General features: G+C 45.7%; 1 pseudogene; it reads left to right on the plus strand.

Annotated features, from left to right (window-relative positions):
* The first annotated feature begins 1,196 nt into the window (after positions 1 to 1,196).
* LOC139669539 (nucleolar protein 8-like) lies at positions 1,197 to 12,418 on the plus strand (annotated as a pseudogene).
* Positions 12,419 to 27,877: the final 15,459 nt, after the last annotated feature.

A 27,877-nucleotide genomic window follows, 5' to 3' on the forward strand; every position in this document is an offset into this window, starting at 1 on the left:
CAGAAGACTCAAAGACTATTTGTGACTTCAGAGAGCTTTAACTCCAGAAAAAAAACCCCACCTCGTACATATTTTTAATTATAAAGCAACAAGTAAACTCTTCTCACTCTAAACATACATACCTAAGCACATCACACATGTGTATTTATGCGTGTATTTATATACTTTTGTGCATCAACAGCGCTCATTCCACACTTCTACGCACCTGCCCGTCCACACCCCCGAGCCGCGGATTTTACGCCGCCACAAGCGGAGCCGGGAAGCGCCTCGGAGGGTCTGGGAGCAACGAGCGGGGGTTCGGCCCCGCAGGGACCGCGCCCGCCGGAGCCGGTGCCGCCCGCCGAGACTCGGGCTGGGAGCACAGACGTGCCCCGGGGGCGCGGCCGGGAACGGGGAGCCGCGGGCAGCGGGACCGGGGGACGGCACCGGGGAGCCGCGAGCGGCGGCACCGGGGGTTGGAGCGGAGCTGCCGGGAACGGGGAGCCGCGGGCGGCGGGACCGGGGGACGAGATGAGCGGCCGGAAACGGGGAGCTGCGGGCAGTGGAACCGAGCGGATCGGCCGGGAACGGGGAGCCGCGGGCGGCGGGACCGAGGGACGGAAGGGATGAGCGGCCGGGAACGGGGAGCCGCGGGCGGCGGGACCGAGGGACGGAAGGGATGAGCGGCCGGGAACGGGGAGCCGCGGGCGGCGGGACCGAGGGACGGAAGGGATGAGCGGCCGGGAACGGGGAGCCGCGGGCGGCGGGACCCAGGGGCGGGTCAGCTGTTCCCGCGCCCGGCGCGCGCCCCCCGCGCCTTTCGAAACGCGCGCCAAGCCCGCGCGCTGCGCGCGTCTGGACGCTAGCACTGCTGCTTCCCGAGCGGGGGGCGGCCGGTCGCGCCTTCTTTCCCCTCCTTCTGAAAGAACGGCGCCGCTGAAGGGACAGTAGCAAAGCTCCTCGTTAGACACGAATGGGAAAAGCGTTGCTTTGGCGGTTGTTCCTGTGTTTTTGTTAATTTCTGCTCATGTATTGCAGAAAACGCCCCTGCTTTTCTTCGTGATTGGTTACGCCCAAGGCGCCCTTCGTCACAAGACCCAGCCCATGTGTTCCCACCACACTTGACCGGCGGGAAACATGAAGCCTGCAGAGAACCCGGCTGCCTAACGAGGCGGAACCCTTTCCGCGTGAGAGCTGGGAAGAGGTGCTGGGGGGAAGGTAAATCGAGTGTCGCCGCGGGGAGGGCACATGGCGGCGGTGAGGGAGGGGGGCGGCGGTGAGGGAGGGGGGCGGCGGGTCTGGGGGCGAGGGGCTGTTCCTCGGGCCCCCTTTGCCGGGTGGGGGTCTCTCGGGCCGGGCCCGGGCCCCTCTGCCGGGCGTCCCTCGGCAGCTCCTGACGCGGTCGGGTCTGTGCGGGTCTCCCATGCTTCCGAAAGAGCACCCCGGGTTATGCGGTAACGAGCCGCTGCCATTCACGATCGCGCAGCCGGTGATGCGATTCGAGGTTTAAGGCAGCCCCCGGTGCGGAGCAGCAGCGCGGGGTTTGCGGGCGCTGGACAGAGCAGGGAGCGCTGTTGGGGGAGCGATTTGCCCGTAATTTGACATTCCAGGCGCACTGGCCCCTGCGGCGCCAGTGTCGGTGAGCTGTTGTTGTCTCCCCGCAGGAAAGCGGAGTGTGTGTTCCTGGTGTGATGCTTTGACTTCAGGCATGGAGAAGGAACAGGTTTCCAAGCGTTTGTATGTTGGAGGGCTTGGCCATACGGTGTCTAAGGCCGAACTGGAGGAAAGATTTGAGAAGTTTGGGCATGTTTTGGATGCAGAAATTATTACCAGAAAAGATGATCAGGGTATGTTTTGTTTTATCTTTTCAAGGTTCATTGCTTTTCAGTTTGAAGCGTGAAATGGAATTTCTGCTTCAGAGTCACTTTATTTTCACAAAATAGCTTAATTTTCAGTTTTAAAGGAAACACTGATATTACACAGAAGTTAACTGGATGTTTGTCATTGATCAGGGAACCCTGTGAAAACTTTTGCCTACGTCAGTGTCAGCATTTCTGATGCCGAGCTTAGAAAGTGTAAGTACATCTTTCTGGTTTTTACTTGTTGATGTTTTTGAGCCAGGTTGTTTTACTGATAACACATCTGATGTCACAACAGGATGTGGTCAAGGTAGAGCTTGTTTTATTCTGTTGCCTTCTTTAAGCTTCAATTTTATGGGTACCTTTCAGGTACAAACTTAAACCAAGTGAGCAGTGAGGTGTAATATCACGCTAAAGAAACGTCAGCCTGTCATAGAAGGAGGTGTAGTGAAGTCTGGGCTGTGCTTCTTTAACGTAAAAAATACTTATTTTCCCATCTCGTTGTTTTGCAGGCATGTCAGTTTTAAATAAAACAAAATGGAAAGGAGGGACACTGCAAATTGAGTTGGCCAAAGAAAGCTTTTTGCAGAGGTAAAAATCAGTTTTTAAAAATGCGTGTTGTTGCTCAAGTTACCCCTCTTCTGTTTATCTGATAATATTATGGCTGTGCTTTCATCTTCTACACTCTTTCAGTTTTTATAGAGAGTGGTGGAGTGTTGATGCATGTGTGATACTGCAACGTGATTTATGTCGTTATTCCCTTAAAGGGAACGTCAAGGTGTTGATTCCTTGAGCAGTGGGTGGTTGCTGTTCTGTGGGAGGGGGTCCCTGCCAGCTCGAATCCAGCACATGGGCTTTATTTAGTAGAGTACTTTTCCCATGTCTGATGTACTTCTTGGTACAGGCTTGCCACAGAGAGGGAGGAAGCAAAGCTGCAGAAAGAAAAGCCACAGAGAAATAACCAAGCATGTCTGTTGGAATCACTGAAAAAGGCTGGAGTTGTGGACTTCCACATGAAAGCAGTCCCAGGTACAGAGGTGCCAGAACACAAGGTATGCTGGGGGAGATATGTAAGAGAAGTAAACCAAGAAAAAGTAAGCTCATTATATCTAAATTTATGCTAAATCTCTGTGCCTTATGTAAAGATATGTAATTATTGGAGGTGACAGTCCAAGTTGTGAAAAGTAGGCTGAAGAAATACCTCCTGTAGAGACAAAGGAGAAGGCTCCTGTTATTCTGAGAGAGTGCTCAGGCATTGGAATGGGCTGCCCAGAGAGGGGGTGGATTCCCCATCCCTGGAGGTTTTTCAACAGAGCTTGGCCGTGGCACTGAGTGCCATGATCTGGTAAAGGGACTGGAGTTGGCCCAAGGGTTGGACTTGATGATCTCAGAGGTCTTTTCCAACCCAATCCATTCTATGATTCTGTGATTCTTTGCAGTGACTGGAAATAATTGTGATCTGCTTGTCCCCTCTCGTGGTGTTAAATCAGGAAATGCTTTGTTCCTTGTGTATGTTGGGAATTTGCATAAGCCTGTAGCATAATGTACATTCATGTCACCCTTAAAAGCTTGTAAAGAGACTGTGTGACTCACTTTTATACAGCACATAATTTTTGGTGGCTGGGCTGTCAGGAACTGCTCTCTGTGCTTCACATTCAGGATTAGGGTCTGCACGTGCTTACAAGAGGAAGATTAAAATCACTGAACATGCAAATTAAGACAGGAAAAATTATATTAATTGGAAAGTTTTGAAAATTATTTGCAAAGCACAGAATGGTGTTAGAGGGATTTTTGTGTGTGTGTGGCAAAGGGGAAGAGAGCAAAATAATAGTGATTCTGTCTGTGCAGTGGCTGCTGTTAACTCATAAACCAGAAGCCATATATTAGACATAGTACTTGCAAAGTAAAGAAATTTACTACTTTGTTATCATTCTTTATTTGCAGGTCGTAGAAGTTTGGGGGTTTGGTTGGCTTTGGGTTTTGTTGTTTTTGAGAAGGAAGCTGGCTAAGTTGCACAGTACGATTATATCTCACTAAAGAGCATAAACAAAAATGAATTAGTCACAGATGGTTCTTTTATTAGTAGTTCTGTTATCCAAGAACAAACATCTTTCTCTGTTCCAGGGTTACTTCCACTCTCTTTTTGTTTAACACCGTTTACTTTTCTTTTCCTATAGAAGTGGGTTGTTGGTAAATTTGGCAGAGTCTTGCCTGTCCTCCACCTCAGGAATCCGCAAAAGAATAAAATATCCTTTTCCTACTGTTTGGGCATAGGCACAGTTCCCTTCCTTCTTCTGTCATATGGAGAAACAGTTGCTGAACAGTCTTAATTTTGATTGCTATGTCAGACTCAATTTACTGAATCCCTCAAGTGTGTCTTGCAGTAAATTTGTGTGATTTGGAGCAGTTTCTTAGACTGCACAAGTCAGTTGCTTAAAGACATGAGATGAAAAAGGGCTCCTTGTTGTCCTTTCGTGTAGAATTCAGCCTGTTCAGAAAGACTCGAGTCTGTTTGCTGGAGGAATCTTGTTTTAATTCCTTAACTCAGACCAACATTGTGAAATATGACCCCTCAAAGTACTGCCATAACCTGAGGAAGCTGGAGCCAGACCGGGCACAAGCAGCTCCTGTGCCTGAGCTCACCCAGCACTTGGAAGGGAGAGATGTCAGTGCAAACAGGAAACGACAAGGAGAGTTCTCTGGGATGAAGAAACCACCTAAAAAACCGAGGCCACTGTGCAGTGAGGCCCTGAATGGAGCAGCAGCTCTGTCCTCTGGGTGCCAGCCCCGTCCAAAACACACCAGCTCACCACAGCTGAGCCAGAGATCAAACCCCAAACCCAATGACGAGTTGAAATTGCCTCCATCGAGGAGTCTGGATCGTAAAACGCCAGGCAAAGGTTTATCATCAGATCAGAGGAATGTTAGTGGAGTTACAGCTCGAAATAACACGAGTGTTTCTGACAGTGATGTTGATTCTGAAGAGGAGATCAGAGCCATGGTAAAGAAAGAGACAGAAAAATGGAAAGCTGGAAATGCTGAGACTGAAAGTGACCCCTTGGAAATCACTGGGGATGATTTTGGATTAAAATACAGTAGTCACTGGTCCTTAAGCAAGCCAGATGCCATGAAGAAAACCACTAAAGGAAGTTACAAAGAGACTGTGGAATATGGTAATGGTTATGATTCAGCAGATACAGATGAAATTATTGCTGAAGGTAAAACTCCAGATCCAAATAGCAGCAAAACTGCAATTTTAGAAGATTCTGAACAGATGAAGGTGGAAAGTAAAAAAATCCTAGCTAACAAAAAAAGTGGTTTGTTAAATGACTCATCACTGAAAACTCAAAATGTAGAAGGAGAACACATTGAAAAAAAGTGGAAAATTAAAAAATCCAAAATTGGTGCATTGCAAACTTCAGCAGTTACCAGTACAGCAGAGACAAGTGATAGTGAGAGCTCTCACTCGGAGTCTGAGCAAGGGGAGTCTGAAATCAGTTCTGACTATGAGTCCATGATGCAAAACTGTTACCGCTTAGACCTTTCCTTACATGACTTAAAAGCATTGGCTGCCAAAAACACTGGGACACCTGCAGAGGAATCTGATGGTGCACAGAGTTCTGCTCAGTCCCCTGCTGAAGAAAATCCTAAGGGTAATGCAAATAAACCAAAACTTCCTAAATGTCACCCTGCAGATAAAAAAAAAAGCATCTCTCCTGACGATGTGCTGGCTGATATTTTAGCAGGGGAGAATAAGGAAAGCTCCAAGGGACAAAATAATTCACGTTTGAAATATCAGCCCTTCAGGGGAATGGGGTCCCTTTGTGTGAAAGAGTCAACTAAGGACAGTACTGGGTTAAAGAAGGGGTCTGTAGGTTTAGGACTTGGAGCTTGTGTATTTTCTTCTGGGGAGGAGTCATCTAAAAGACAGCCCAAGAACCATCCATTGTGTGCACTTCAAGTCAGCAGTAAAAAGAGACAAAATGTGCCCAGTGAGCAGCATGAGGCACCGTCACCTGGTGCCTCCTCAGCAGATGAGAGACATCAGCCTGTTTCCAGGCCATGTTTACAGGGGAAGAAAAAAGACAGGAGTTCTCCACAAGACCACAGTTCAGAGCATGGAGCTGCCTCTCCCAGCCCTGATCAGAGTGACAGTGAGAGCAGTGACAGGGACAGCAACGCTGCAGGGGCTCTGAAACACGTTAAACGGCAACGGGAGAGCCCAAAACTGCTTTCCAAAAAAATGAAGATGAATGTAAGCAATAAAAAGCCAGAATGCGAAGCTAATACATGTGAGAACAGGAAGACAAGCCTTCTAGAAGATAAGGAGCTTTGTCTTCATGCTACTGCTTCAAAGGAATCTGCAAGAGACAAACAGGAGCAGGACAACCAGAGGAGGCTGGCGGCTCTGGAGGAGAGACACAGGGAGAGAGAACTCCAGAAGAAACTCATTCAAGGAGCACTTTCGAATCTGGTAATTACACTCACAACTTTTATCTGAATAGTCCAGAGTACAAGGAAAAGGGTAATTAATGTATGTGAATTAAGATTCCTAAAAATCATAGTCTGGATTTTCTGATACATTGCCAGTTTTGAGTATATACAAAATCCTGCATACCTCGTCCCTGGAATGCCTCTGGAGTTGCAGGAGGAATAGCAGAGGTCATGGAAACGCCTTTTAGATACTTCTGTATTAGTGCAGCAAGTACTTGCTGTGTTTGACCTGACATTTCCCCCTTTCCTAGGACAGCCAGCCAGCAGGGAAGCACAAACACATCCTATTCGATTCAGACACGGAAAATGAGACATTGAAAAAAGACGCAAGTTTGGGAAATATGCCTGGAGAAGTAAGTGTTATTAGGCAAAAGCCCTGTGTGACCATGCCTTTTGTTCTGAAGATTAGATTTCCTAGTGAAGTGCCAGAGAAATGTAGGTAAGTTTTGAATTAACATCAAACAGGTTTGACAGTACTTAACCATTCATCTAAGAAAGCTTGAGAGCTTGGAGAATTTGGAAGGAGTTTGAGATTGGTACAGAAGGTATTCTAACTTAGAAGAGAAAGAACTTCTGTATAATTAGTGTTGAAATTCCTCTGCTTTTAGGCAAAGGCAGGGGAGGAGATTGGGCTTGAGCAGTACAGAAGTACTCTGCTCTTTCTGAGACTGGATGAAGTGCTAAGGCAGTATCTTGTTTTTGTTGAGCTCCAAAGAACTGTGTAAGGTTTCGTCTTTACTATCATTAGCAGACTCCTCATGATTTTACTGCCATGGTTTAGTACAATTAAATACTTATTTTTTTCTCAAATAGAACTTCTTATCTATGACATTTTTTAATCGCATCTCTGCTAAAACTTTAAAGCATTGGGTTTGCTTTTGTTGGGATTTTGCCTTATAAATGTATTGAGATTAGGACCATTATCGTTATTTAGCCATTGACATTTTTACCTTCCTTGATGTAATCAGAAATTTGCAATTTTTTAACTGTTGTAAAATCTGAGTTGCCCATTTGTAATGGTTCTACCCATGGCTTCCTCAGTAACCACTGTATCTAAGGAAGTTACAAGTATTCCACATGTGTCTTCCACATAGTAGGGGAGGAGGGGTTTTTGGTTTTGGTTGTCCCTTTTTCCTTGGCCGGGGTTGCTGGTGGGAGAGGCTGGAGTCTGATCCCTTCGGTTGCTGGTGGTTCTCCTGTCCTGGGTGAGATTGTTTCATGCTTGTTCCCCTTCCTTGAAGTTTTTAATTGTGTTTGTCTGTTTCATTTGGGTTTTTTTTGGTTTGGTTTTGTTTCTTCCCAATTTTCTTGTTGATCAGTCCCCTTTTCCCTTTCCCCTGGGGGTGGGATCCTACGTACTGTGTACACAGTGTGATTGTGAATGTTAGAAAATATAATTTCTTCTTTTTATTCATTTCAGTTTCTTTTGAGTTAATTTCTTTTCAGTGTTTCTTCCGTTTGCTGGGGAGGCTTTTGAGAGGGGGGAAGGGGGGCCAGTCGAGAGTTGGTAAAAAGCTAGGCTAAACCTGGACACCATTACGTGGATATTTTGCCCATGATGAAATGGAATAATCATAATTTTAATTTTATAATTATAAACCAGAGTTGCACGAGGTGTGTATACAAGATAAGATTGGCAGCATGTTGATCAGTGCTGGAAATGCACAGGGTTGTGCAGGAAATCCACTTTTTCAGGAAAACTGGAAAGGACATGAACAAAGTTGGTACTGATTTATATTCTCAGATGTAAATAACCTCCTTCTTTTGTTTTTCCTTTTTGTTTAACAAAGGATACATCTGCTCCCAAGCCTTCAGGCAAACTGTTTGACAGCAGTGAGGACGAGGAAGACAACACGGACAATGAACGATTCATAATTAAGCCACAGTTTGAAGGCAAAGCTGGGGAAAAAGTGAGTGAACCCATCACTGGAATTTAATTTTCCTCTGAGAGTCTATAGGGCCACTTCAGAGGAACAGAACTGGTAGGCTTGTATTATTACTGAGTATGATTTATATCAATTTAAAATAGAATTCCCTTCAACAGAGGAAAGAGTGGCCATGGAGGAAATAATGTGTGGTGTTATCTTTGTATCCAAAGAAATTCCTGGAAAAGGCCTCAAGAGCTAAAGATTATTAGTATGTTGCCATGAAGTATGAAAAGAAAGGGATTGAACGTTGCTGATTTCCTCCTCCAGTGCTTAAGAGCACTTGTTTCATTTGTTTAGCTCCTGAGGCTGCAGTCCCGATTTGGCACCGATGAAAGATTCCGCATGGACGCCCGATTCCTGGAGAGTGACAGTGAGGAGGAAGGTAAAGCTGCCCATACTTCCTGGTTACTGGTAGTAATGGAGCCATATCATGGAGCTTTAGCTTTTGAAGCACCTTATGACCTCCTTTACCTTCTTTGGTGATCCCTTAAAAGAAAACCACCCACCTCTGCTGTGGCTCTGCATGGGAAACACCAGGGGTGGCTGTGCTTTCTTAAAGGTGTATGCTGCAAAAGTATTTGGAACAGCTGAGTGAGGCACATGTGCCTAATAAAACAACATTTGAGACTATTTTTAATACAGCATGATATCAGAATGTGTTTATCCACATTGAAAAACTGGGTAAGCGGTGACTTAGAAAAACCCCCTTTTGGATCATTATATTCATTTAAACTGTTTGTTTTGTAGCCATCCTGCAGCCTGTGGCTGATTTGGCAGTCTTAAGTAGGGTCATTTTTTTTCTTTAGCAGCAGAAGGCAGAAAAGCTGAAAATAGAAAAAGTTTGAATATCCACCCCCAAGAAAAAGAAATTAACCCAGTTTTCAGGATTCAATTTCTTTCTGAAACTTAAATTTTTGCCTCACTCTGCTATTCCCTTCATTGCTTTCTTGTGATCTTCTGTAGAGCATCAGCAGTGGCAGAGGGGTTGCAGTTACATGACAGCAGCAGGAAACATGTTAAATACCTGATCTGGCCTTCACATGAAATAGATGCCCAGAACTGTTCTAACCCAAGATTTTCTACAGTGCAAGGGACAAAGTCTCTGAGTAGCTTTTAGATAAAGGAAGCGATGTGTTGATAGACGTGAGCTCTGCTAGTACTGTAGTGATACTATGCATCAAATATCACAGGCTCAGCAGGGAAAATATAATGTATTTCTTGTTATCTTAGCAGAGACAAAGAGCTTGAAGGCAGATGAGGAAGACGAACTTGCTGCAGATAAAAAAGAAAACTCTGCAGATACTGGGAAGCCTCTTGAACATCAACCTGGAACAGCCTAAGCCAAGTAAAACAGCAACAAGTGCCAAGAAATTCAAGTATGAATCATCTGCCATCAGTGAAGGAGTTCTAGGGAGGCTTAAGTTTTGCCGGTGTTTCCTAACCAAAATTTCTGCCTAGATGGCTGAGGAAAGTACTTCCTTTCTTGTGTGTATTTGAAGTCAGTATTTAATGGAATTCCCAGGCACTGACTAGCAGGGACTTTCTAAATGTCAATTACATTTTGGAGTGATTTTGGTGAAGAAGCCAATTTGAATTTGTATCCTACTGTAAAGGTTTGGGGTAGCTTTCATTTGAGCCTTTAGAGTGTCTCATGGTTTCTCTTTGCCTTTCTGTTTTCTTAGAGACATTAATGCCCTCCGTTACGATCCCACCAGACAGGACCACGCAGTTTTTGAAAGGAAACCAAGTACTACAGAAAAGGAGAGGTAATATTACAGCTTGGTAACTATAGTTGTGATGTTTCTCCCCTTAGAGAGAAGCCTATGGCAGCAGACTGAGTTTGAAACTACGCAGACTGCTATTTTCTCTTTAGTCCTCCCTGTGATTGCAGAAATCAATATACAATAGGAATTGTGAGCACTAAAACCAGCATGCAGTGTCATCTTTTCTTTGTAGTCCATCTACTCTCTGCATGCCATTTTCTGTCCTCACTGAAGGTGAGAAAGGTCAAGTCATGGACTTGAAGATTTGAGAAGTTTTCAAGAGACATGTGTATTAGCTCTTATCCTGTGAAAAAGCATATTAGCTCTTAACATTTCTTTTGCCAGAAGAGAAATCTGTCCTAAGTATCTTCATTTATGAACTACCACATGTTAAGTGAAAAGTCCCTTAATGATGTGGGTAATAAAAAGGAGGCTTGTTCCTGCCTTTAGAATCAAAGCTCAGATGTTTCCCCTGCACTGCTCTCTCCCTTAAAAGTGAACTCCTCATCAATGGGCATGGCTGAGTTTAGGAAAACATCAAGAGCCAGGTGGCTCTTTCTTTTAAAAACAGCTCTGTTGTGTTACTGTCCTCCAACAATCCCATTTCAGTAAAGCTAAAAGGAAGAAGAAGAAGAAAGAAGAGAGTGAGAAACTGCCTCAAGTGTCTGAAGAAGTCTATTATGATATTGCTGCTGATTTAAAAGACTTATTTGGATCTTCAAAGAGCCAATCAGAGAAACGTGAGGGAATACCCTGGGACAAAGATGATGCAGAAGACTCTGCCCCACCTGACTATTTGGAACCTGTCTCTGGGAATAACACAGCTCAGGAGCCGAGTGGTTTCAAGTTTTCCTTCTTTGGAGACACAGAGAAGTCAGGTGTAAAAGAAGGTAAGAGCAGGACAGTGCAATTTCTAGTGAATGGCTCACGTCGGGCACTGTGCAGGACTACGGTGCTTAGAAATTCAGAATCCAGGGCATTTTCAGAGGCAAAAGTGAGTAATGAGGCAGAATCATTATGATCTTCAGTTACACTTGCCAGGATTGTGGTAGCTCAGCTTGCGCCCCAGGAATCTTGAAAGGGATGTTTTGAGAAAGAACGATTATTTATTTGTTTTTTTTAAACAGTGATGGACGTTGTTGTCATCCCCTACATTTCTCAGACAGGGAAAAAGGTGATATGCCAAGTCAAAGTTTCACACAACCCAACAAGATTTGAAATCAAAGGTGTGTTAATGGAGTAATGTGAGCAAAAGCAAATCTGGAGTTGACGCCAAGAACATTCAAGATTGCTTTATTATTTACTTAATTTTCTTATTGTACCTTTAGAAAATTGAAACTGAATGACCCATGACTATAGGGGATATAAGTGTTACACACTCAAGATTAAAACATACTGAATTAAGTCAGTCAGTAGGGTAGGAAACAAAACAAACCATGTGAAGTTAAATGAAGATTTAAAAGAAACAAAGCCCCCCACATTTTTGTTGACTTCAGAAAGGATTCACTGTTCTGAATGCACTAATAAAGGTTTCAGGATATGAAAGAGACCCCCAGAACAAAGTGAAAAATACCTGAGCAGAGATGTAGTTCAGAAAGCCCGAGAGGGGGAGGTTTCCATCCTTCTTAAATCTGCTTTTCCAATGTAAGTTCTTCACTGGGAAGTAGGGTTTTTTGCTGGCAAGTAGAGGAATAATCTGATTTTTTATTTCAATTGTGATAATCTTGCAGAGCCCTACATCCTTGAAACAATAAAACCTGGAAAAGTCACATGGCAAGAAGATCCACGTTTCCAGGACAGCAGTTCTGAGGATGATGATGAGCCAGAGGCATCAGAAATTGAAAAGGATCAAGAAATGCAAGTTGTATTTGTTTTCTATTTGGTTGTAGTAATTTGCTGCTGTGAGAATATTAATAGCAGCACTCAGGTCCTGGGAAACTGCTGTCTTCATTCCACATCTCTGAGCAACAGAAGTTATCCTGGAAAACCATTCCTTGCTGCACAGAGTGTAACAGTGAAACATCCCAACAGCCCATTTGCTTTGACCTTGAGTATAAAAATATGAAAGCTGAGTTTGTGGTTGAAGACTGGAGAAATTAAGTGGGTAATTTTGGTTCAACCCAAACCAGTTTTGGTTTGGCCAAAAGTCAGAGACGTAGTAAATTTTCTTTTATAAAAGGGTCTTTTTTATAGGAGACCGTATTTGGTTACTGTGGAGGAATGTTCTTCCATGCATTCTGTTTCTCTGAAGCACTACAGCTTTAACTTGCATTAATGGAATTTGACAGTAACTTTCTTGATGTTAAAGTTTCCTTGTGTTTGTCCAGGTTTCTTTGCTTGCCACAAAGAGAAAGTACAAGATTTTTCTTCTTCTCCAAAGATGATGAACGACTGAGAGGTACAGCAGAACTTACTCACTGTCACTTCTTTTTTGGTTTCTTTCAAAAGTCTTACTGAAAGTCAGGGAAGAAGTCCTGTCTAGTTATTTGTTCTGTAACACAGGTGAGAGGTTTAAGGAAAAAAATAAATTGCAAGTTTTCATTCGTATTTGTGGTCTAAATTGAGGTAGAATCCCATGACAAACTGCTGGTAACAAAAACGCTGAACATCTGTCTTGCTTCCATTTTTTTTCAGAGAATTGCCTAATATGTACCTGGCCTTTTAGGGCTTACCAAAAAACAATCACAAATGCCTTTCAGGCATATATATCATCATTAATTTTTTCCTCTCCTTCTGGTGTTACTATTCATAGTGTTGAACATTCTTATTAGCCACTTATGTCCACATCGTTCTTGATTCTAATTAATGTGGATTTTTTTTTCTTCTGAATATAGTGAATTTTGTATTTAAAAACAAACAAAACAGGAGCAAACATTCACAGCCTCGAACGGTTCCACAGACCACAACAAGAATTGCTTGTGGTATCTTATGCAGTAACTTATCAGGACAGTCTTAAATAATGTTTTTTTCTTGAGACATATGAGGTAACGGTCATGAACTGTCTTGCTGTGTTCATACAATTAGTGCACTGAAATCTTCCAGCCTGTCTGATTTACAGGCCCTGTTGAAAGTGAGACCTCAGTCCTCAGCAGGCATGAATTTTCTTGGGAGATGTGGGGTAATGGTGCTGTGCTCTTAATGAAACAGGTGCAATTTCACTGCAGTTCCTATCTTGGCATATTAACTGCTGCTGCCTTTTGTTTTTCTTAGTACACAGGGCAGTAATTCAGAGCATTTCTGTTGGAGCCAATCATGTTGTGGGGGATAAGAGATTATGAATGATAGGAAGAATATGAAGAATAGACCTTCTGACTTGATTGCTGTCTTGCTCATGAGTTTTACAAACAGCAGCATTTTCAGAAGTGTTTAAGGAAATCAATTTGTTCTTTTTTGGGCAGAGGGCCCAAAGTTATTTTGTAGATCAGTTGATCTCAGTGAAGAACAAGATGGTTGGGAAGATAGACGAAGATTATTGATTGAGGTGAGTATTTAACATCTCTTCTTTGGTAACTGTGGGCATGAGGAGGGAACACGGCTGCTTATTTGCATGAAGAATTAGTTCAGGACCTCTAGAAAGGCTGGCAATTTTGTAATTGCTGAGGAACTAAACTTCTGTAGTATACAAGTGTGCATAACATCATGTTATGATGTCCCGTCAGGTAAATTAGTGAATCTCTGTAATGTACAGGACCAGTTACTTAAGTGTATGTAAAGATACAGGTGAATCTAGAAACTTGTATTAATCATTATTATTTTTTTCATAATTTTATGTTGTATTTTAAATATTTCCAGGAATGCAGGAAGAAGCATAAGGATGCAAAAAGGAAAGTGAAAGCAAAACAATAAATATTTCTTATTTTACTGATCAGAAATGTTTCATATTTCTTCTTTGAAGAAGCTGCCAAACAATGTTACTTTCAAAACCCTTTCAAAAATCTAACAGGAAAGAATATTGGCAAAAACTGCTAAGACTTTGTTTCTAAATAGGGACATGTTTATTTTCAGTTTGATGTTTGTTCCATGTTTTGGGGTTTTGTATGTATGTATATACATATAGAAATACATATATACATATGGTTTAAATGTGACGTGCTGCTTTGTTCGATTTCTGGTAATTATATCATATAATGAAGATCTTCTGCTGTGTCCTCTGGCTCCACTGCTGAAGGCTGAGAAAGAACAGATACCTCTTTCTCTGTAAGATTATATAACTTGTATTCTGCCTAACATAATAGAGAGCATATTTTAGATTGATTTACAAATATTTGGACTGTGTTATTTCTAGGGTGAAAGTTTCCCAGAAGTTAATGAAAATACATACATAATAGACATATATATATACCCATCTATATATGCGTATGTGCATAAATATGTATGTATATTTACATGCATATATAACAGGTTTATGTAATGAATAATTTGTATTTGTTCACAGAGCTGAATTTTTACTTTTTTACTGAGTTTTTATATTTATAAATACAGGGGACAGATGTTGCTGGTGTTGTATGCTTGGTATGAAATGAATATCTATTCCTGTATGTTATGTCCACTTAGACCTGTGCTGCAGAGGCTCTGCCAAGGCCATCCTGGGCACCTGCTGCCAGGCCCTGCCTGGCCCCAGCCCAGGGACACCCGAGTGCTTTGCCTTTTGCCTGTGTCCAGAGCAGCAGAACTGTCACATTCCCAGCTGTCTCTCAGGCTGGACCAAGCACTGGACTAAGGTAGTGCAAGTAAGATTCAGCCTCTATTGCAAATAAATCAAGGTAAAGTGACTCATTTGAAACAGCAGGAAAGTAACTGTTGATACATCTGTCAAATCAGTAACTTCTATATCAAATTTTCACCTCAAACAAGGAATTTTAAGAGATTATAATGTGTTTAAATTTGTACGTGTGGCTGGGCTTCACCAATGAAGATTTGGGAAGGGCTCTCCTCACGTGGGTGTGCCCTTCCAGCCTGCACAGTGGATTTTTTGGGGGAGGCACAGGGTGCGCAGAACTGGCCCCACCGTTTAAGTCCTAAGGATCATCTGCCATGGCCGAGCAAGCTTGGACTGTGACAGTGAAGTCCTCAGGACTAGAACCTACAGCCCCTGATGTTCCCAGGAGGTCTCCCATCCAAGTACTAACCAGGACTGACCCTGCTGAGCTTCCGAGATCTGATGGGATTGGATGTTAGGGTGGAATTTAACTGCCCGCCTGTTTAAACATAGTATTAATAACTGTCCTCACAGCTTTGAATTTAAGGTGGGGGCAAATTATGCTTTCTATTATTGTTGACATAAGACCTGCCTCGGAACCTCGGCTGCCGAGGGGAGGTGTCACAGTGGGTGGTGGGGGCTGAGGCCAATCCCGCCCATATTCCAGGTGCACGCTGCTGATGTCACAGTGGCCACTGTGACCTATGGGGCCAAGGGTACAAAAGGGAACCCTGGGCTCAGGCCCTGTGTCAGTGTTACCTGACAACGCGAGGAGAAGGAAGAGGAGGATAGAGCTGCCCAGGGAGAGCCTCACAGTTTCAGGCTCTCAGCCTGTGCTGCAACGTCGTCCACCTCACACTTCTCACAATCAGCAAAGGAGCATCTCAAGGTGACTGTGGTGTTCCTTGACTGGACAAGAGAAGGGGGAGAGGGGCAGAAGCCTCTCTCCTATTTCAGAGCCAGCGGAGAAGAGTCTGGAGCAGACCTCAGTGTTCCAGTGTCAGGGTCTGACCGCTGAGACGCACCATGTCAGACAGGACAGAGGAAGCCCCCGGAGTGAGTGACCCAGGTGAGACCAAAGTGCCCCTCCCACAGCCGGGCAGAGGGGCTGTCAAGGATGGCCAGTGCAGGGCTGGAAGTGGTGGCAGGGGAGGCAGGAGCCATCCAGCCATCTCGGGGCTGGGGCCCTCCTTTGCTCAGCAAGCCGGGCCCAGCTGGGGCAGGAGGCACCTGCTGGGACACCTGTGCCCACAATGGCCCATCCTCTCCAAGGCCTCCAGCCCTGTCCTTCATCCAGGCAGTCACAGAGCAGTCACAGAGCAGCCCTTGGGGTCAGTCCCACAGGGATGCTGTCCCCAGCCCCGCAGAGGTGCCATTCCTGGTGCCATTGACTCTCTCCCTTTCAGCATGCCTGCTGTGTAAACGATCAGAGGCTGACCCGGACATCTGTGGGGAAAAACTTGAGAGATGTGGGCTCTGTGCCCACATGTTCTGCCTGGTGAGTTGCTCTCTGGGTTCCCTCCAGCTTTCCAACACACAGTCCCTGCCACTCTGTCCTTACGAGCGCATCGTCTTTCCTGCAGTTTTTTGCCACTCTCCTTCATCAGCAAGGGAATAAGCGGGTAGGATTCCTGGGCTTTCTCCCAAAGGATATCCTACTGGCTGTCCACCGGCTGGCACAGAAGGTGAGAGCCTGACATGAGCGGGGAGATTTGTACCAGGCGAGGTTTGCTGGAGCTTAGCCCAGACTCCAAGAAAGGAAGACCAGCCCTTGCCAACAGCTCTGGGACCAGGAGGAGACCCCAGGGCTGCTGCTGATGGGGCTGTTGTGCTCTTTCCAGCGCTGCTTCATCTGTGGCCAGAGCGGGGCCACCATCACCTGCTGTGAAATGGAGTGTGACCTGAGCTTCCACCTGCCCTGTGCCAAGGAGGCTGGCTGTGTCACCCAGTACATTACACCGTACAGGTACCTCCTTCCCCCTCCTCTCCACCACCAGGGAGGAGCCCAGCACTTCTCACCCCACCCATCTCTTGTGTCCCCAGCTCCTACTGCCCTGCACACAGACCACAGCAGGCAGTGGAGGCGACTCCCGAGCCAGGCACCCAATGCGTCACCTGCATGGAGCCTGTGGAGGACAGAAAGACTTTCAAGACCATGGTGTGCCCAGAGTGCAAAAGCATCTGGTTCCACAGGGACTGCATCCAAGTAGGAGTAGTTTCCTCACACCCAGGGAAACAGCAGGGGCTCAGCAGCACCAGGGCCTCACTCAGCGCTGCTTGTTTCTCCTGCAGGGACAGGCTCTGTCTGCAGGTATTTTAGCCTTCCAGTGCCCCCTCTGCAGAGGCCATCGGGAATTTCTCATGGATATGTTCAATGTGGGGATCCGAATCCCGTTCAGGTTGGTGTCCTTCTGCCTGGCTCACAACACAGGAGGCTGCAAGTATTGGCCCTGCACTGCTTTGGGAGGGCCACGTTCAGCTTCTCACAGGAGTTGGAAATGGCACAGTGGAAAGGGCAGGGACTCACCTGCCAGATGCCAGGGCAGGCAGAGCTCATCAGTTTTCCTTTTCCCTGTCAGAAAGCCATTATGGGAGGAAGGCGATGCATTCAGGGACCTGGGAGTGAGGCACCACCAGTGCAATGCCAGAGAGTGTCTTTATCCAGGAGGCAGAGAGGAGGCAGAGGAAGAGGGGTAAGTTGCCAGAGGGGGGCCGTGGGGGGCTCTGCAGAGGATCTGTGCCTTGGCAAGGGCTGAAAGCAGAAGGAGCCTGAAGGAGAGCTTGGCCAGATATCCCATGCTTTTGACACTTTGTCCTCACGGCCATCAACCTTTTTGCTTCCCCAGGCCCTGGGAAATGCTCCTGTGCAGCTCCTGTGCTGCCGAGGGTACCCACAAACGCTGCTCCAGCCTGACAGACAGCGCAACCAGCTGGGAATGTGGCAGTTGTGCTCCTCTGGACACAGGTAAGAGACAAAGCACACAGGTGCCCCTGGGCTGGGGCCATGCAGGGCCTGGCATCAGGTGGCCAGGATGGCTTGGCAGAGCCTTTCTGCTCCAGGAGGGCTGGGGGCACTGCTCTGGCCCAGCCTGCCTTGGGCCTGGGGAGCCCTTGACCTTCCCGCTTCCCCTTACAGCCCCCGGGAATGAGTCAGAGCTGGACATCCCTGACCTGGGCACACAGGACAGCAGCTCCTCCACCAGTCCTGGGCCTGACCTCACACAAAATGGCTCCTGCCAGCAAGGTCAGGCCCCAGATCCACAGGGCCAGCGCAGAACTCTGCGTGACAGAACCCATGTGCCAACACCAAGTGCTGGGCAGCGCCAGGCCAGGCAGAGACAATCGGGGACATCCTGCAGGCAAAACTGCTCCCGCCTGCAACGTCAGACCCCAGATCCACCTATCGGGTCCACAAGTCCCCATGACAGGAGCCGCGTGAGACCATCAGGTATTGCGAGTCGCACCCGTAGCCAGGAAGAAACAGGGACATCGCGCAGGCAAAACCGCTCCCGCCTCCAACGGCAGACGCCAGATCGACCTGGTGGGTCCAGAGGTCGTTGTGACAGAAGATGTGTGAGACCACTAAGTTCTGGGAGTAGCAGCTCCAGTCAGGAAGAAACAGAGGCATCCCAGAGGGGAAAACGTCCCCACCTGCAATGGCAGACCCCGGATCCATCTGGCAGTTCCACAAGTTGTTGTGACAGAAGCCGCGTGAGACCACCAAGTGCCGGGAGCTGCAGCTCCAATCAGGAAGCATCAGGGACATCCCGTAGGCAAAACCGCTCCCGCCTGCAACGGCAGACCCCAGATCGATCTCGCAGGTCCAGAAGTCGACGTGACAGAAGGCGTGCGAGATCACCAAGTGCTGGGAGTCGCGGCTCCAGTGAGGAAGTGACAGAGACATCCCGCAGGGGAAAACGTCCCGGCCAGCAACGGCAGACCCCAGATCGATCTCGCAGGTCCAGAAGTCGACGTGAAAGAAGGCGTGCGAGATCACCAAGTGCTGGGAGTCGCGGCTCCAGTGAGGAAGTGACAGAGACATCCCGCAGGGGAAAACGTCCCCGCCAGCAACGGCAGACCCCAGATCGATCTCGCAGGTCCAGAAGTCGACGTGAAAGAAGGCGTGCGAGATCACCAAGTGCTGGGAGTCGCGGCTCCAGTGAGGAAGTGACAGAGACATCCCGCAGGGGAAAACGTCCCCGCCAGCAACGGCAGACCCCAGATCGATCTCGCAGGTCCAGAAGTCGACGTGAAAGAAGGCGTGCGAGATCACCAAGTGCTGGGAGTCGCGGCTCCAGTGAGGAAGTGACAGAGACATCCCGCAGGGGAAAACGTCCCCGCCAGCAACGGCAGACCCCAGATCGATCTCGCAGGTCCAGAAGTCGACGTGACAGAAGGCGTGCGAGATCACCAAGTGCTGGGAGTCGCGGCTCCAGTGAGGAAGTGACAGAGACATCCCGCAGGGGAAAACGTCCCCGCCAGCAACGGCAGACCCCAGATCGATCTCGCAGGTCCAGAAGTCGACGTGACAGAAAGCGTGCGAGATCACCAAGTGCTGGGAGTCGCGGCTCCAGTGAGGAAGTGACAGAGACATCCCGCAGGGGAAAACGTCCCCGCCAGCAACGGCAGACCCCAGATCGATCTCGCAGGTCCAGAAGTCGACGTGACAGAAAGCGTGCGAGATCACCAAGTGCTGGGAGTCGCGGCTCCAGTGAGGAAGTGACAGAGACATCCCGCAGGGGAAAACGTCCCCGCCAGCAACGGCAGACCCCAGATCGATCTCGCAGGTCCAGAAGTCGACGTGACAGAAGGCGTGCGAGATCACCAAGTGCTGGGAGTCGCGGCTCCAGTGAGGAAGTGACAGAGACATCCCGCAGGGGAAAACGTCCCGGCCAGCAACGGCAGACCCCAGATCGATCTCGCAGGTCCAGAAGTCGACGTGACAGAAGGCGTGCGAGATCACCAAGTGCTGGGAGTCGCGGCTCCAGTGAGGAAGTGACAGAGACATCCCGCAGGGGAAAACGTCCCCGCCAGCAACGGCAGACCCCAGATCGATCTCGCAGGTCCAGAAGTCGACGTGACAGAAAGCGTGCGAGATCACCAAGTGCTGGGAGTCGCGGCTCCAGTGAGGAAGTGACAGAGACATCCCGCAGGGGAAAACGTCCCCGCCAGCAACGGCAGACCCCAGATCGATCTCGCAGGTCCAGAAGTCGACGTGACAGAAGGCGTGCGAGATCACCAAGTGCTGGGAGTCGCGGCTCCAGTGAGGAAGTGACAGAGACATCCCGCAGGGGAAAACGTCCCCGCCTGCGACATCAGACCGCGGATCCATCCAGCCGGTCAAGAAGTCGTCATGACAGAAGCTGTGTAAGACGACCAAGTACTCGGAGCTGCAGGTCCCGCCAGGAATCGTCAGGGGGATCCCGCAGGCAAAACCGCTCCCTCCAACGTCAAAACTCAGATTCATCCAGCCTATCCAGAAGGCCCCACACCAGAAGCTGCCCACCTGCACCGAGTGCTGGGAGGCGAAACCGAAGGGAGAACACGTTGGGAACATCCCGCAGGCGAAACCACTCCCGCCAGCAGGGTCGTTCCCGAAATCCACGCAGCCAGTCAAGACGTTGCCCTGGTTCCCGAAATCCACGCAGCCAGTCAAGACGTTGCCCTGACAGAAGACGTGAGAACACAAAGTGACAGGAGTTGTGCTCACCAGTGGGACGGTGAGACAGGGACTCACCACTGGCAGGCACCATGTTAGAGGGCAAGGAGGAAGCCCCCGGAGTGAGTGACCCAGATGAGACCAAAGTTCCCCTCCCACAGCCGGGCAGAGGGGCTGTCAGGATGGCCAGTGCAGGGCTGGAAGTGGTGGCAGGGGAGGCAGGAGCCATCCAGCCATCCCGGGGCTGGGGCCCTCCTTTCCTCAGCAAGCCGGGCCCAGCTGGGGCAGGAGGCACCTGCTGGGACACCTGTGCCCACAATGGCCCATCCTCTCCAAGGCCTCCAGCCCTGTCCTTCATCCAGGCAGTCACAGAGCAGCCCTTGGGGTCAATCCCACAGCCCCGCAGAGGTGCCATTCCTGGTGCCATTGACTCTCGCCCTTCCAGCATGCCTGCTGTGTAAACGATCAGATGCTTACCCAGATATCTGCAGGAAAAAACTTGAGATGGGCACTGTGGCCACATGTTCTTCATGCTGAATTGCTCCGTGGGCTCCCTCCAGCTTTCCAACACACAGTCCCTGCCTCACTGTCTTTACGAGCACATAGTCTTTGGCCAATCTCCTTTATCAGCAAGAGAACGATTGGACAGGACTCCTGGCCTTTCTCCCCCCAAGCAATACCCTACTTGTTCTCAACTGGGTGGCCCAAAACTGAAGACCCCAAAACTGCTTTCCTAAAAGATGAAGATGAATGTAAGCAATAAAGGCAGAATGCGAAGCTAATACATGTGAGAACAGGAAGACAGGCCTTCTGGAAGATAAGGAGCTTTGTCTTCATGCTGCTGCTTCAAAGGAACCTACAAGAGACAAACAGGAACAGGACAACCAGACCAGAGGAGGCTGGCGGCTCTGGAGGAGAGACACAGGGAGAGAGAACTCCAGAAGAAACTCATTCAAGGAGCACTTTCGAATCTGGTAATTACACTCACAACTTTTATCTGAATAGTCCAGAGTACAAGGAAAAGGGTAATTAATGTATGTGAATTAAGATTCCTAAAAATCATAGTCTGGATTTTCTGATACATTGCCAGTTTTGAGTATATATAAAATCCTGCATACCTCGTCCCTGGAATGCCTCTGGAGTTGCAGGAGGAATAGCAGAGGTCATGGAAACACCTTTTAGATACTTCTGTATGACTGCAGCAAGTACTTGCTGTGTTTGACCTGACATTTCCCCCTTTCCTAGGACAGCCAGCCAGCAGGGAAGCACAAACACATCCTATTCGATTCAGACACGGAAAATGAGACGTTGAAAAAAGACGCAAGTTTGGGAAATATGCCTGGAGAAGTAAGTGTTATTAGGCAAAAGCCCTGTGTGACCATGCCTTTTGTTCTGAAGATTAGATTTCCTAGTGAAGTGCCAGAGAAATGTAGGTAAGTTTTGAATTAACATCAGACAGGTTTGAAAGAACTTAACCATTCATCTGAGAAAGCTTGAGAGCTTGGAGAATTTGGAAGGAGTTTGAGATTGGTATAGAAGGTATTCTAACTTAGAAGAGAAAGAACTTCTGTATAATTAGTGTTGAAATTCCTCTGCTTTTAGGCAAAGGCTGGGGAGGAGATTGGGCTTGAGCAGTACAGAAGTATTCTGCTCTTTCTGAGACTGGATGAACTGCTAAGGCAGTATCTTGTTTTTGTTGAGCTCCAAAGAACTGTGTAAGGCTTCGTCTTTACTATCATTAGCAGACTCCTCATGATTTTACTGCCATGGTTTAGTACAATTTAATACTTTTTTTTTCTCAAATAGAACTTCTTACCTATGACATTTTTTAATCGCATCTCTGCTAAAACTTTAAAGCATTGGGTTTGCTTTTGTTGGGATTTTTCCTTGTAATTGTAGTGAGATTAGGACCATTATCGTTATTTAGCCATTGATATTTTTAAGACGATCTTCCTACCTTTTATGTGGATATTTTTCCTGTGGTCAAATTGAACAATCATAATTTTAATTTTATAATTATAAACCAGAATTGCACAAGGTGTGTATACAAGGTAAGATTGGCAGTAGATTGATCAGTGCTGGAAATGCACAGGGTTGTGCAGGAAATCCACTTTTTAAGGTAAACTGGAAAGTACACGCACAAAATTGGTACTGATTTATATTGTCAGATGTTAATAACCTCCTCCTTTTGTTTTTCCTTTTTGTTTAACAAAGGATAAATCTGCTCCCAAGCCTTCAGGCAAACTGTTTGACAGCAGTGAGAACGAGCAAGACAGCACGGACGATGAACGATTCATAATTTAACCACAGTTTGAAGGCTAAGCTGGGGAAGAAGTGAGTGAACCCATCACTGGAATTTAGTTTTCCTCTGAGAGTCTATAGGGCCACTTCAGAGGAACAGAACTGGTAGGCTTGTATTATTGCTGAGTATGGTTTTTATCAATTTACAATAGAATTCCCTTCAACAGAGGAAAGAGTGGCCATGGAGGAAATAATGTGTGGTGTTATCTTTGTATCCAAAGAAATTCCTGGAAAAGGCCCCAGGAGCTAAAAATTATTGGTATGTTCTCATTAAGTCTGAAAAAAAGGGGATTGAACGTTGCTGATTTCCTCCTCCAGTGCTTAAGAGCACTTGTTTCATTTGTTTAGCTCCTGAGGCTGCAGTCCCGATTTGGCACCGATGAAAGATTCCGCATGGACGCCCGATTCCTGGAGAGTGACAGTGAGGAGGAAGGTAAAGCTGCCCATACTTCCTGGTTACTGGTAGTAATGGAGCCATATCATGGAGCTTTAGCTTTTGAAGCACCTTATGGCCTCCTTTGCCTTCTTTGGTGATCCCTTAAAAGAAAACCACCCACCTCTGCTGTGGCTCTGCATGGGAAACACCAGGGGTGGCTGTGCTTTCTTAAAGGTGTATGCTGCAAAAGTATTTGGAACAGCTGAGTGAGGCACATGTGCCTAATAAAACAACATTTGAGACTATTTTTAATACAGCATGATATCAGAATGTGTTTATCCACATTGAAAAACTGGGTAAGCGGTGACTTAGAAAAACCCCCTTTTGGATCATTATATTCATTTAAACTGTTTGTTTTGTAGCCATCCTGCAGCCTGTGGCTGATTTGGCAGTCTTAAGTAGGGTCATTTTTTTTCTTTAGCAGCAGAAGGCAGAAAAGCTGAAAATAGAAAAAGTTTGAATATCCACCCCCAAGAAAAAGAAATTAACCCAGTTTTCAGGATTCAATTTCTTTCTGAAACTTAAATTTTTGCCTCTCTCTGCTATTCCCTTCATTGCTTTCATGTGATCTTCTGTAGAGCATCAGCAGTGGCAGAGGGGTTGCAGTTACATGACAGCAGCAGGAAACATGTTAAATACCTGATCTGGCCTTCACATGAAATAGATGCCCAGAATTGTTCTAACCCAAGATTTTCTACAGTGCAAGGGACAAAGTCTCTGAGTAGCTTTTAGATAAAGGAAGTGATGTGTTGATAGACGTGAGCTCTGCTAGTACTGTAGTGATACTATGCATCAAATATCACAGGCTCAGCAGGGAAAATATAATGTATTTCTTGTTATCTTAGCAGAGACAAAGAGCTTGAAGGCAGATGAGGAAGGCGAACTTGCTGCAGAGAAAAAGAAAGCTCTGCAGATACTGGGAAGCCTCTTGAACATCAAGCTGGAACAGCCTAAGCCAAGTAAAACAGCAACAAGTGCCAAGAAATTCAAGTATGAATCATCTGCCATCAGTGAAGGAGTTTTAGGGAGGCTTAAGTTTTGCCGGTGTTTCCTAACCAAAATTTCTGCCTAGACGGCTGAGGAAAGTACTTCCTTTCTTGTGTGTATTTGAAGTCAGTATTTAATGGAATTCCCAGGCACTGACTAGCAGGGACTTTCTAAATGTCAATTACATTTTGGAGTGATTTTGGTGAAGAAGCCAATTTGAATTTGTATCCTACTGTAAAGGTTTGGGGTAGCTTTCATTTGAGCCTTTAGAGTGTCTCATGGTTTCTCTTTGCCTTTCTGTTTTCTTAGAGACATTAATGTCCTCCGTTACGATCCCACCAGACAGGACCACACAGTTTTTGAAAGGAAACCAAGTACTACAGAAAAGGAGAGGTAATATTACAGCTTGGTAACTATAGTTGTGATGTTTCTCCCCTTAGAGAGAAGCCTATGGCAGCAGACTGAGTTTGAAACTACGCAGACTACTATTTTCTCTTTAGTCCTCCCTGTGATTGCAGAAATCAATATACAATAGGAATTGTGAGCACTAAAACCAGCATGCAGTGTCATCTTTTCTTTGTAGTCCATCTACTCTCTGCATGCCATTTTCTGTCCTCACTGAAGGTGAGAAAGGTCAAGTCATGGACTTGAAGATTTGAGAAGTTTTCAAGAGACAAGTGTATTAGCTCTTATCCTGTGAAAAAGCATATTAGCTCTTAACATTTCTTTTGCCAGAAGAGAAATCTGTCCTAAGTATCTTCATTTATGAACTACCACATGTTAAGTGAAAAGTCCCTTAATGATGTGGGTAATAAAAAGGAGGCTTGTTCCTGCCTTTAGAATCAAAGCTCAGATGTTTCCCCTGCACTGCTCTCTCCCTTAAAAGTGAACTCCTCATCAATGGGCATGGCTGAGTTTAGGAAAACATCAAGAGCAAAGTGGCTCTTTCTTTTAAAAACAGCTGTGTTGTGTTACTGTCTTCCAACTATCCCATTTCAGTAAAGTTAAAAGGAAGAAGAAGAAGAAAGAAGAGAGTGAGAAACTGCCTCAAGTGTCTGAAGAAGTCTATTATGATATTGCTGCTGATTTAAAAGACTTATTTGGATCTTCAAAGAGCCAATCAGAGAAACGTGAGGAAATACCCTGGGACAAAGATGATGCAGAGGACTCTGCCCCACCTGACCATTTGGAACCTGTCTCTGGGAGTAACACAGCTCAGGAGCCGAGTGGTTTCAAGTTTTCCTTCTTTGGAGACACAGAGAAGTCAGGTGTAAAAGAAGGTAAGAGCAGGACAGTGCAATTTCTAGTGAATGGCTCATGTCAGGCACTGTGCAGGAATACAGTGCCTAGGAATTCAGAATCCAGGGCATTTTCAGAGGCAAAAGTGAGTAATGAGGCAGAATCATTATGATCTTCAGTTACACTTGCCAGGATTGTGGTAGCTCAGCTTGCGCCCCAGGAATCTTGAAAGGGATGTTTTGAGAAAGAACGATTATTTATTTGTTTTTTTTAAACAGTGATGGACGTTGTTGTCATCCCCTACATTTCTCAGACAGGGAAAAAGGTGATATGCCAAGTCAAAGTTTCACACAACCCAATAAGATTTGAAATCAAAGGAGTGATAATGGGAGTATTATGAGCAAAAGCAAATCTGGAGTTGACACCAAGAACATTCAAGATTGCTTTATCATTTACTTAATTTTCTTATTGTACCTTTAGAAAATTGAAACTGAATGACCCATGACTATAGGGGATATAAGTGTTACACACTCAAGATTAAAACATACTGAATTAAATCAGTCACTAAGGTAGGAAACAAAACCAACCATGTGAAGTTAAATGAAAGATTTAAAACAAACAAAAGAAACCAGAAAAAAACAAGCCCCCCACATTTTTACTGACTTCAGAAAGGATTCACTGTTCTGAATGCAGTAAATAAAGGTTTCAGGATATGAAAGAGACCCCCAGAACAAAGTGAAAAATACCTGAGCCAAGATGTAGTTCAGAAAGCCCAAGAGGGGAGGTTTCCATCCTTCTTAAATCTGCTTTTCCAATGTAAGTTCTTCACTGGGAAGTAGGGTTTTTTGCTGGCAAGTAGAGGAATAATCTGATTTTTTATTTCAATTGTGATAATCTTGCAGAGCCCTACATCCTTGAAACAATAAAACCTGGAAAAGTCACCTGGCAAGAAGATCCACGTTTCCAGGACAGCAGTTCTGAGGATGGTGATGAACCAGAGGCATCAGAAATTGAAAAGGATCAAGAAATGCAAGTTGTATTTGTTTTCTATTTGGTTGTAGTAATTTGCTGCTGTGAGAATATTAATAGCAGCACTCAGGTCCTGGGAAACTGCTGTCTTCATTCCACATCTCTGAGCAATGGAAGTTATCCTGGAAAACCATTCCTTGCTGCACAGAGTGTAACAGTGAAACATCCCAACAGCCCATTTGCTTTGACATTGAGTAAAAAAATATGAAAGCTGAGTTTGTGGTTGAACACTGGAGAAATTAAGTGGGTAATTTTGGTTCAACCCAAACCAGGTTTGGTTTGGCCAAAAGTCAGAGACATAGTAAATTTTCTTTTATAAAAGGGTCTTTTTTATAGGAGACCATATTTGGTTACTGTGAAGGAATGTTCTTCCATGCATTCTGTTTCTCTGAAGCACTACAGCTTTAACTTGCATTAATGGAATTTGACAGTAACTTTCTTGATGTTAAAGTTTCCTTGTGTTTGTCCAGGTTTCTTTGCTTGCCACAAAGAGAAAGTACAAGATTTTTCTTCTTCTCCAAAGACGATGAACGACTGAGAGGTACAACAGAACTTACTCACTGTCACTCCTTTTTTGGTTTCTTTCAAAAGTCTTACTGAAAGTCAGGGAAGAAGTCCTGTCTAGTTATTTGTTCTGTAACACAGGTGAGAGGTTTAAGGAAAAAAATAAATTGCAAGTTTTCATTCGTATTTGTGGTCTAAATTGAGGTAGAATCCCATGACAAACTGCTGGTAACAAAAACGCTGACCATCTGTCTTGCTTCCATTTTTTTTCAGAGAATTGCCTAATATGTACCTGGCCTTTTAGAGCTTACCAAAAAAAAATCACAAATGCCTTTCAGGCATATATATCATCATTAATTTTTTCCTCTCCTTCTGGTGTTACTCTTCATAGTGTTGAATATTCTTATTAGCCACTTATGTCCACATCGTTCTTGATTCTAATTAATGTGGATTTTTTTTCTTCTGAATATAGTGAATTTTGTATTTAAAAACAAACAAAACAGGAGCAAACATTCACAGCCTCGAACGGTTCCACAGACCACAACAAGAATTGCTTGTGGTATCTTATGCAGTAACTTATCAGGACAGTCTTAAATAATGTTTTTTTCTTGAGACATATGAGGTAACGGTCATGAACTGTCTTGCTGTGTTCATACAATTAGTGCACTGAAATCTTCCAGCCTGTCTGATTTACAGGCCCTGTTGAAAGTGAGACCTCAGTCCTCAGCAGGCATGAATTTTCTTGGGAGATGTGGGGTAATGGTGCTGTGCTCTTAATGAAACAGGTGCAATTTCACTGCAATTTCTATCTTGGCATATTAACTGCTGCTGCCTTTTGTTTTTCTTAGTACACAGGGCAGTAATTCAGAGCATTTCTGTTGGAGCCAATCATGTTGTGGGGGATAAGAGATTATGAATGATAGGAAGAATATGAAGAATAGACCTTCTGACTTGATTGCTGTCTTGCTCATGAGTTTTACAAACAGCAGCATTTTCAGAA

Source organism: Pithys albifrons, chromosome 3 (genome assembly GCF_047495875.1).
Source record: "Pithys albifrons albifrons isolate INPA30051 chromosome 3, PitAlb_v1, whole genome shotgun sequence".
NCBI lineage: Eukaryota > Metazoa > Chordata > Aves > Passeriformes > Thamnophilidae > Pithys > Pithys albifrons.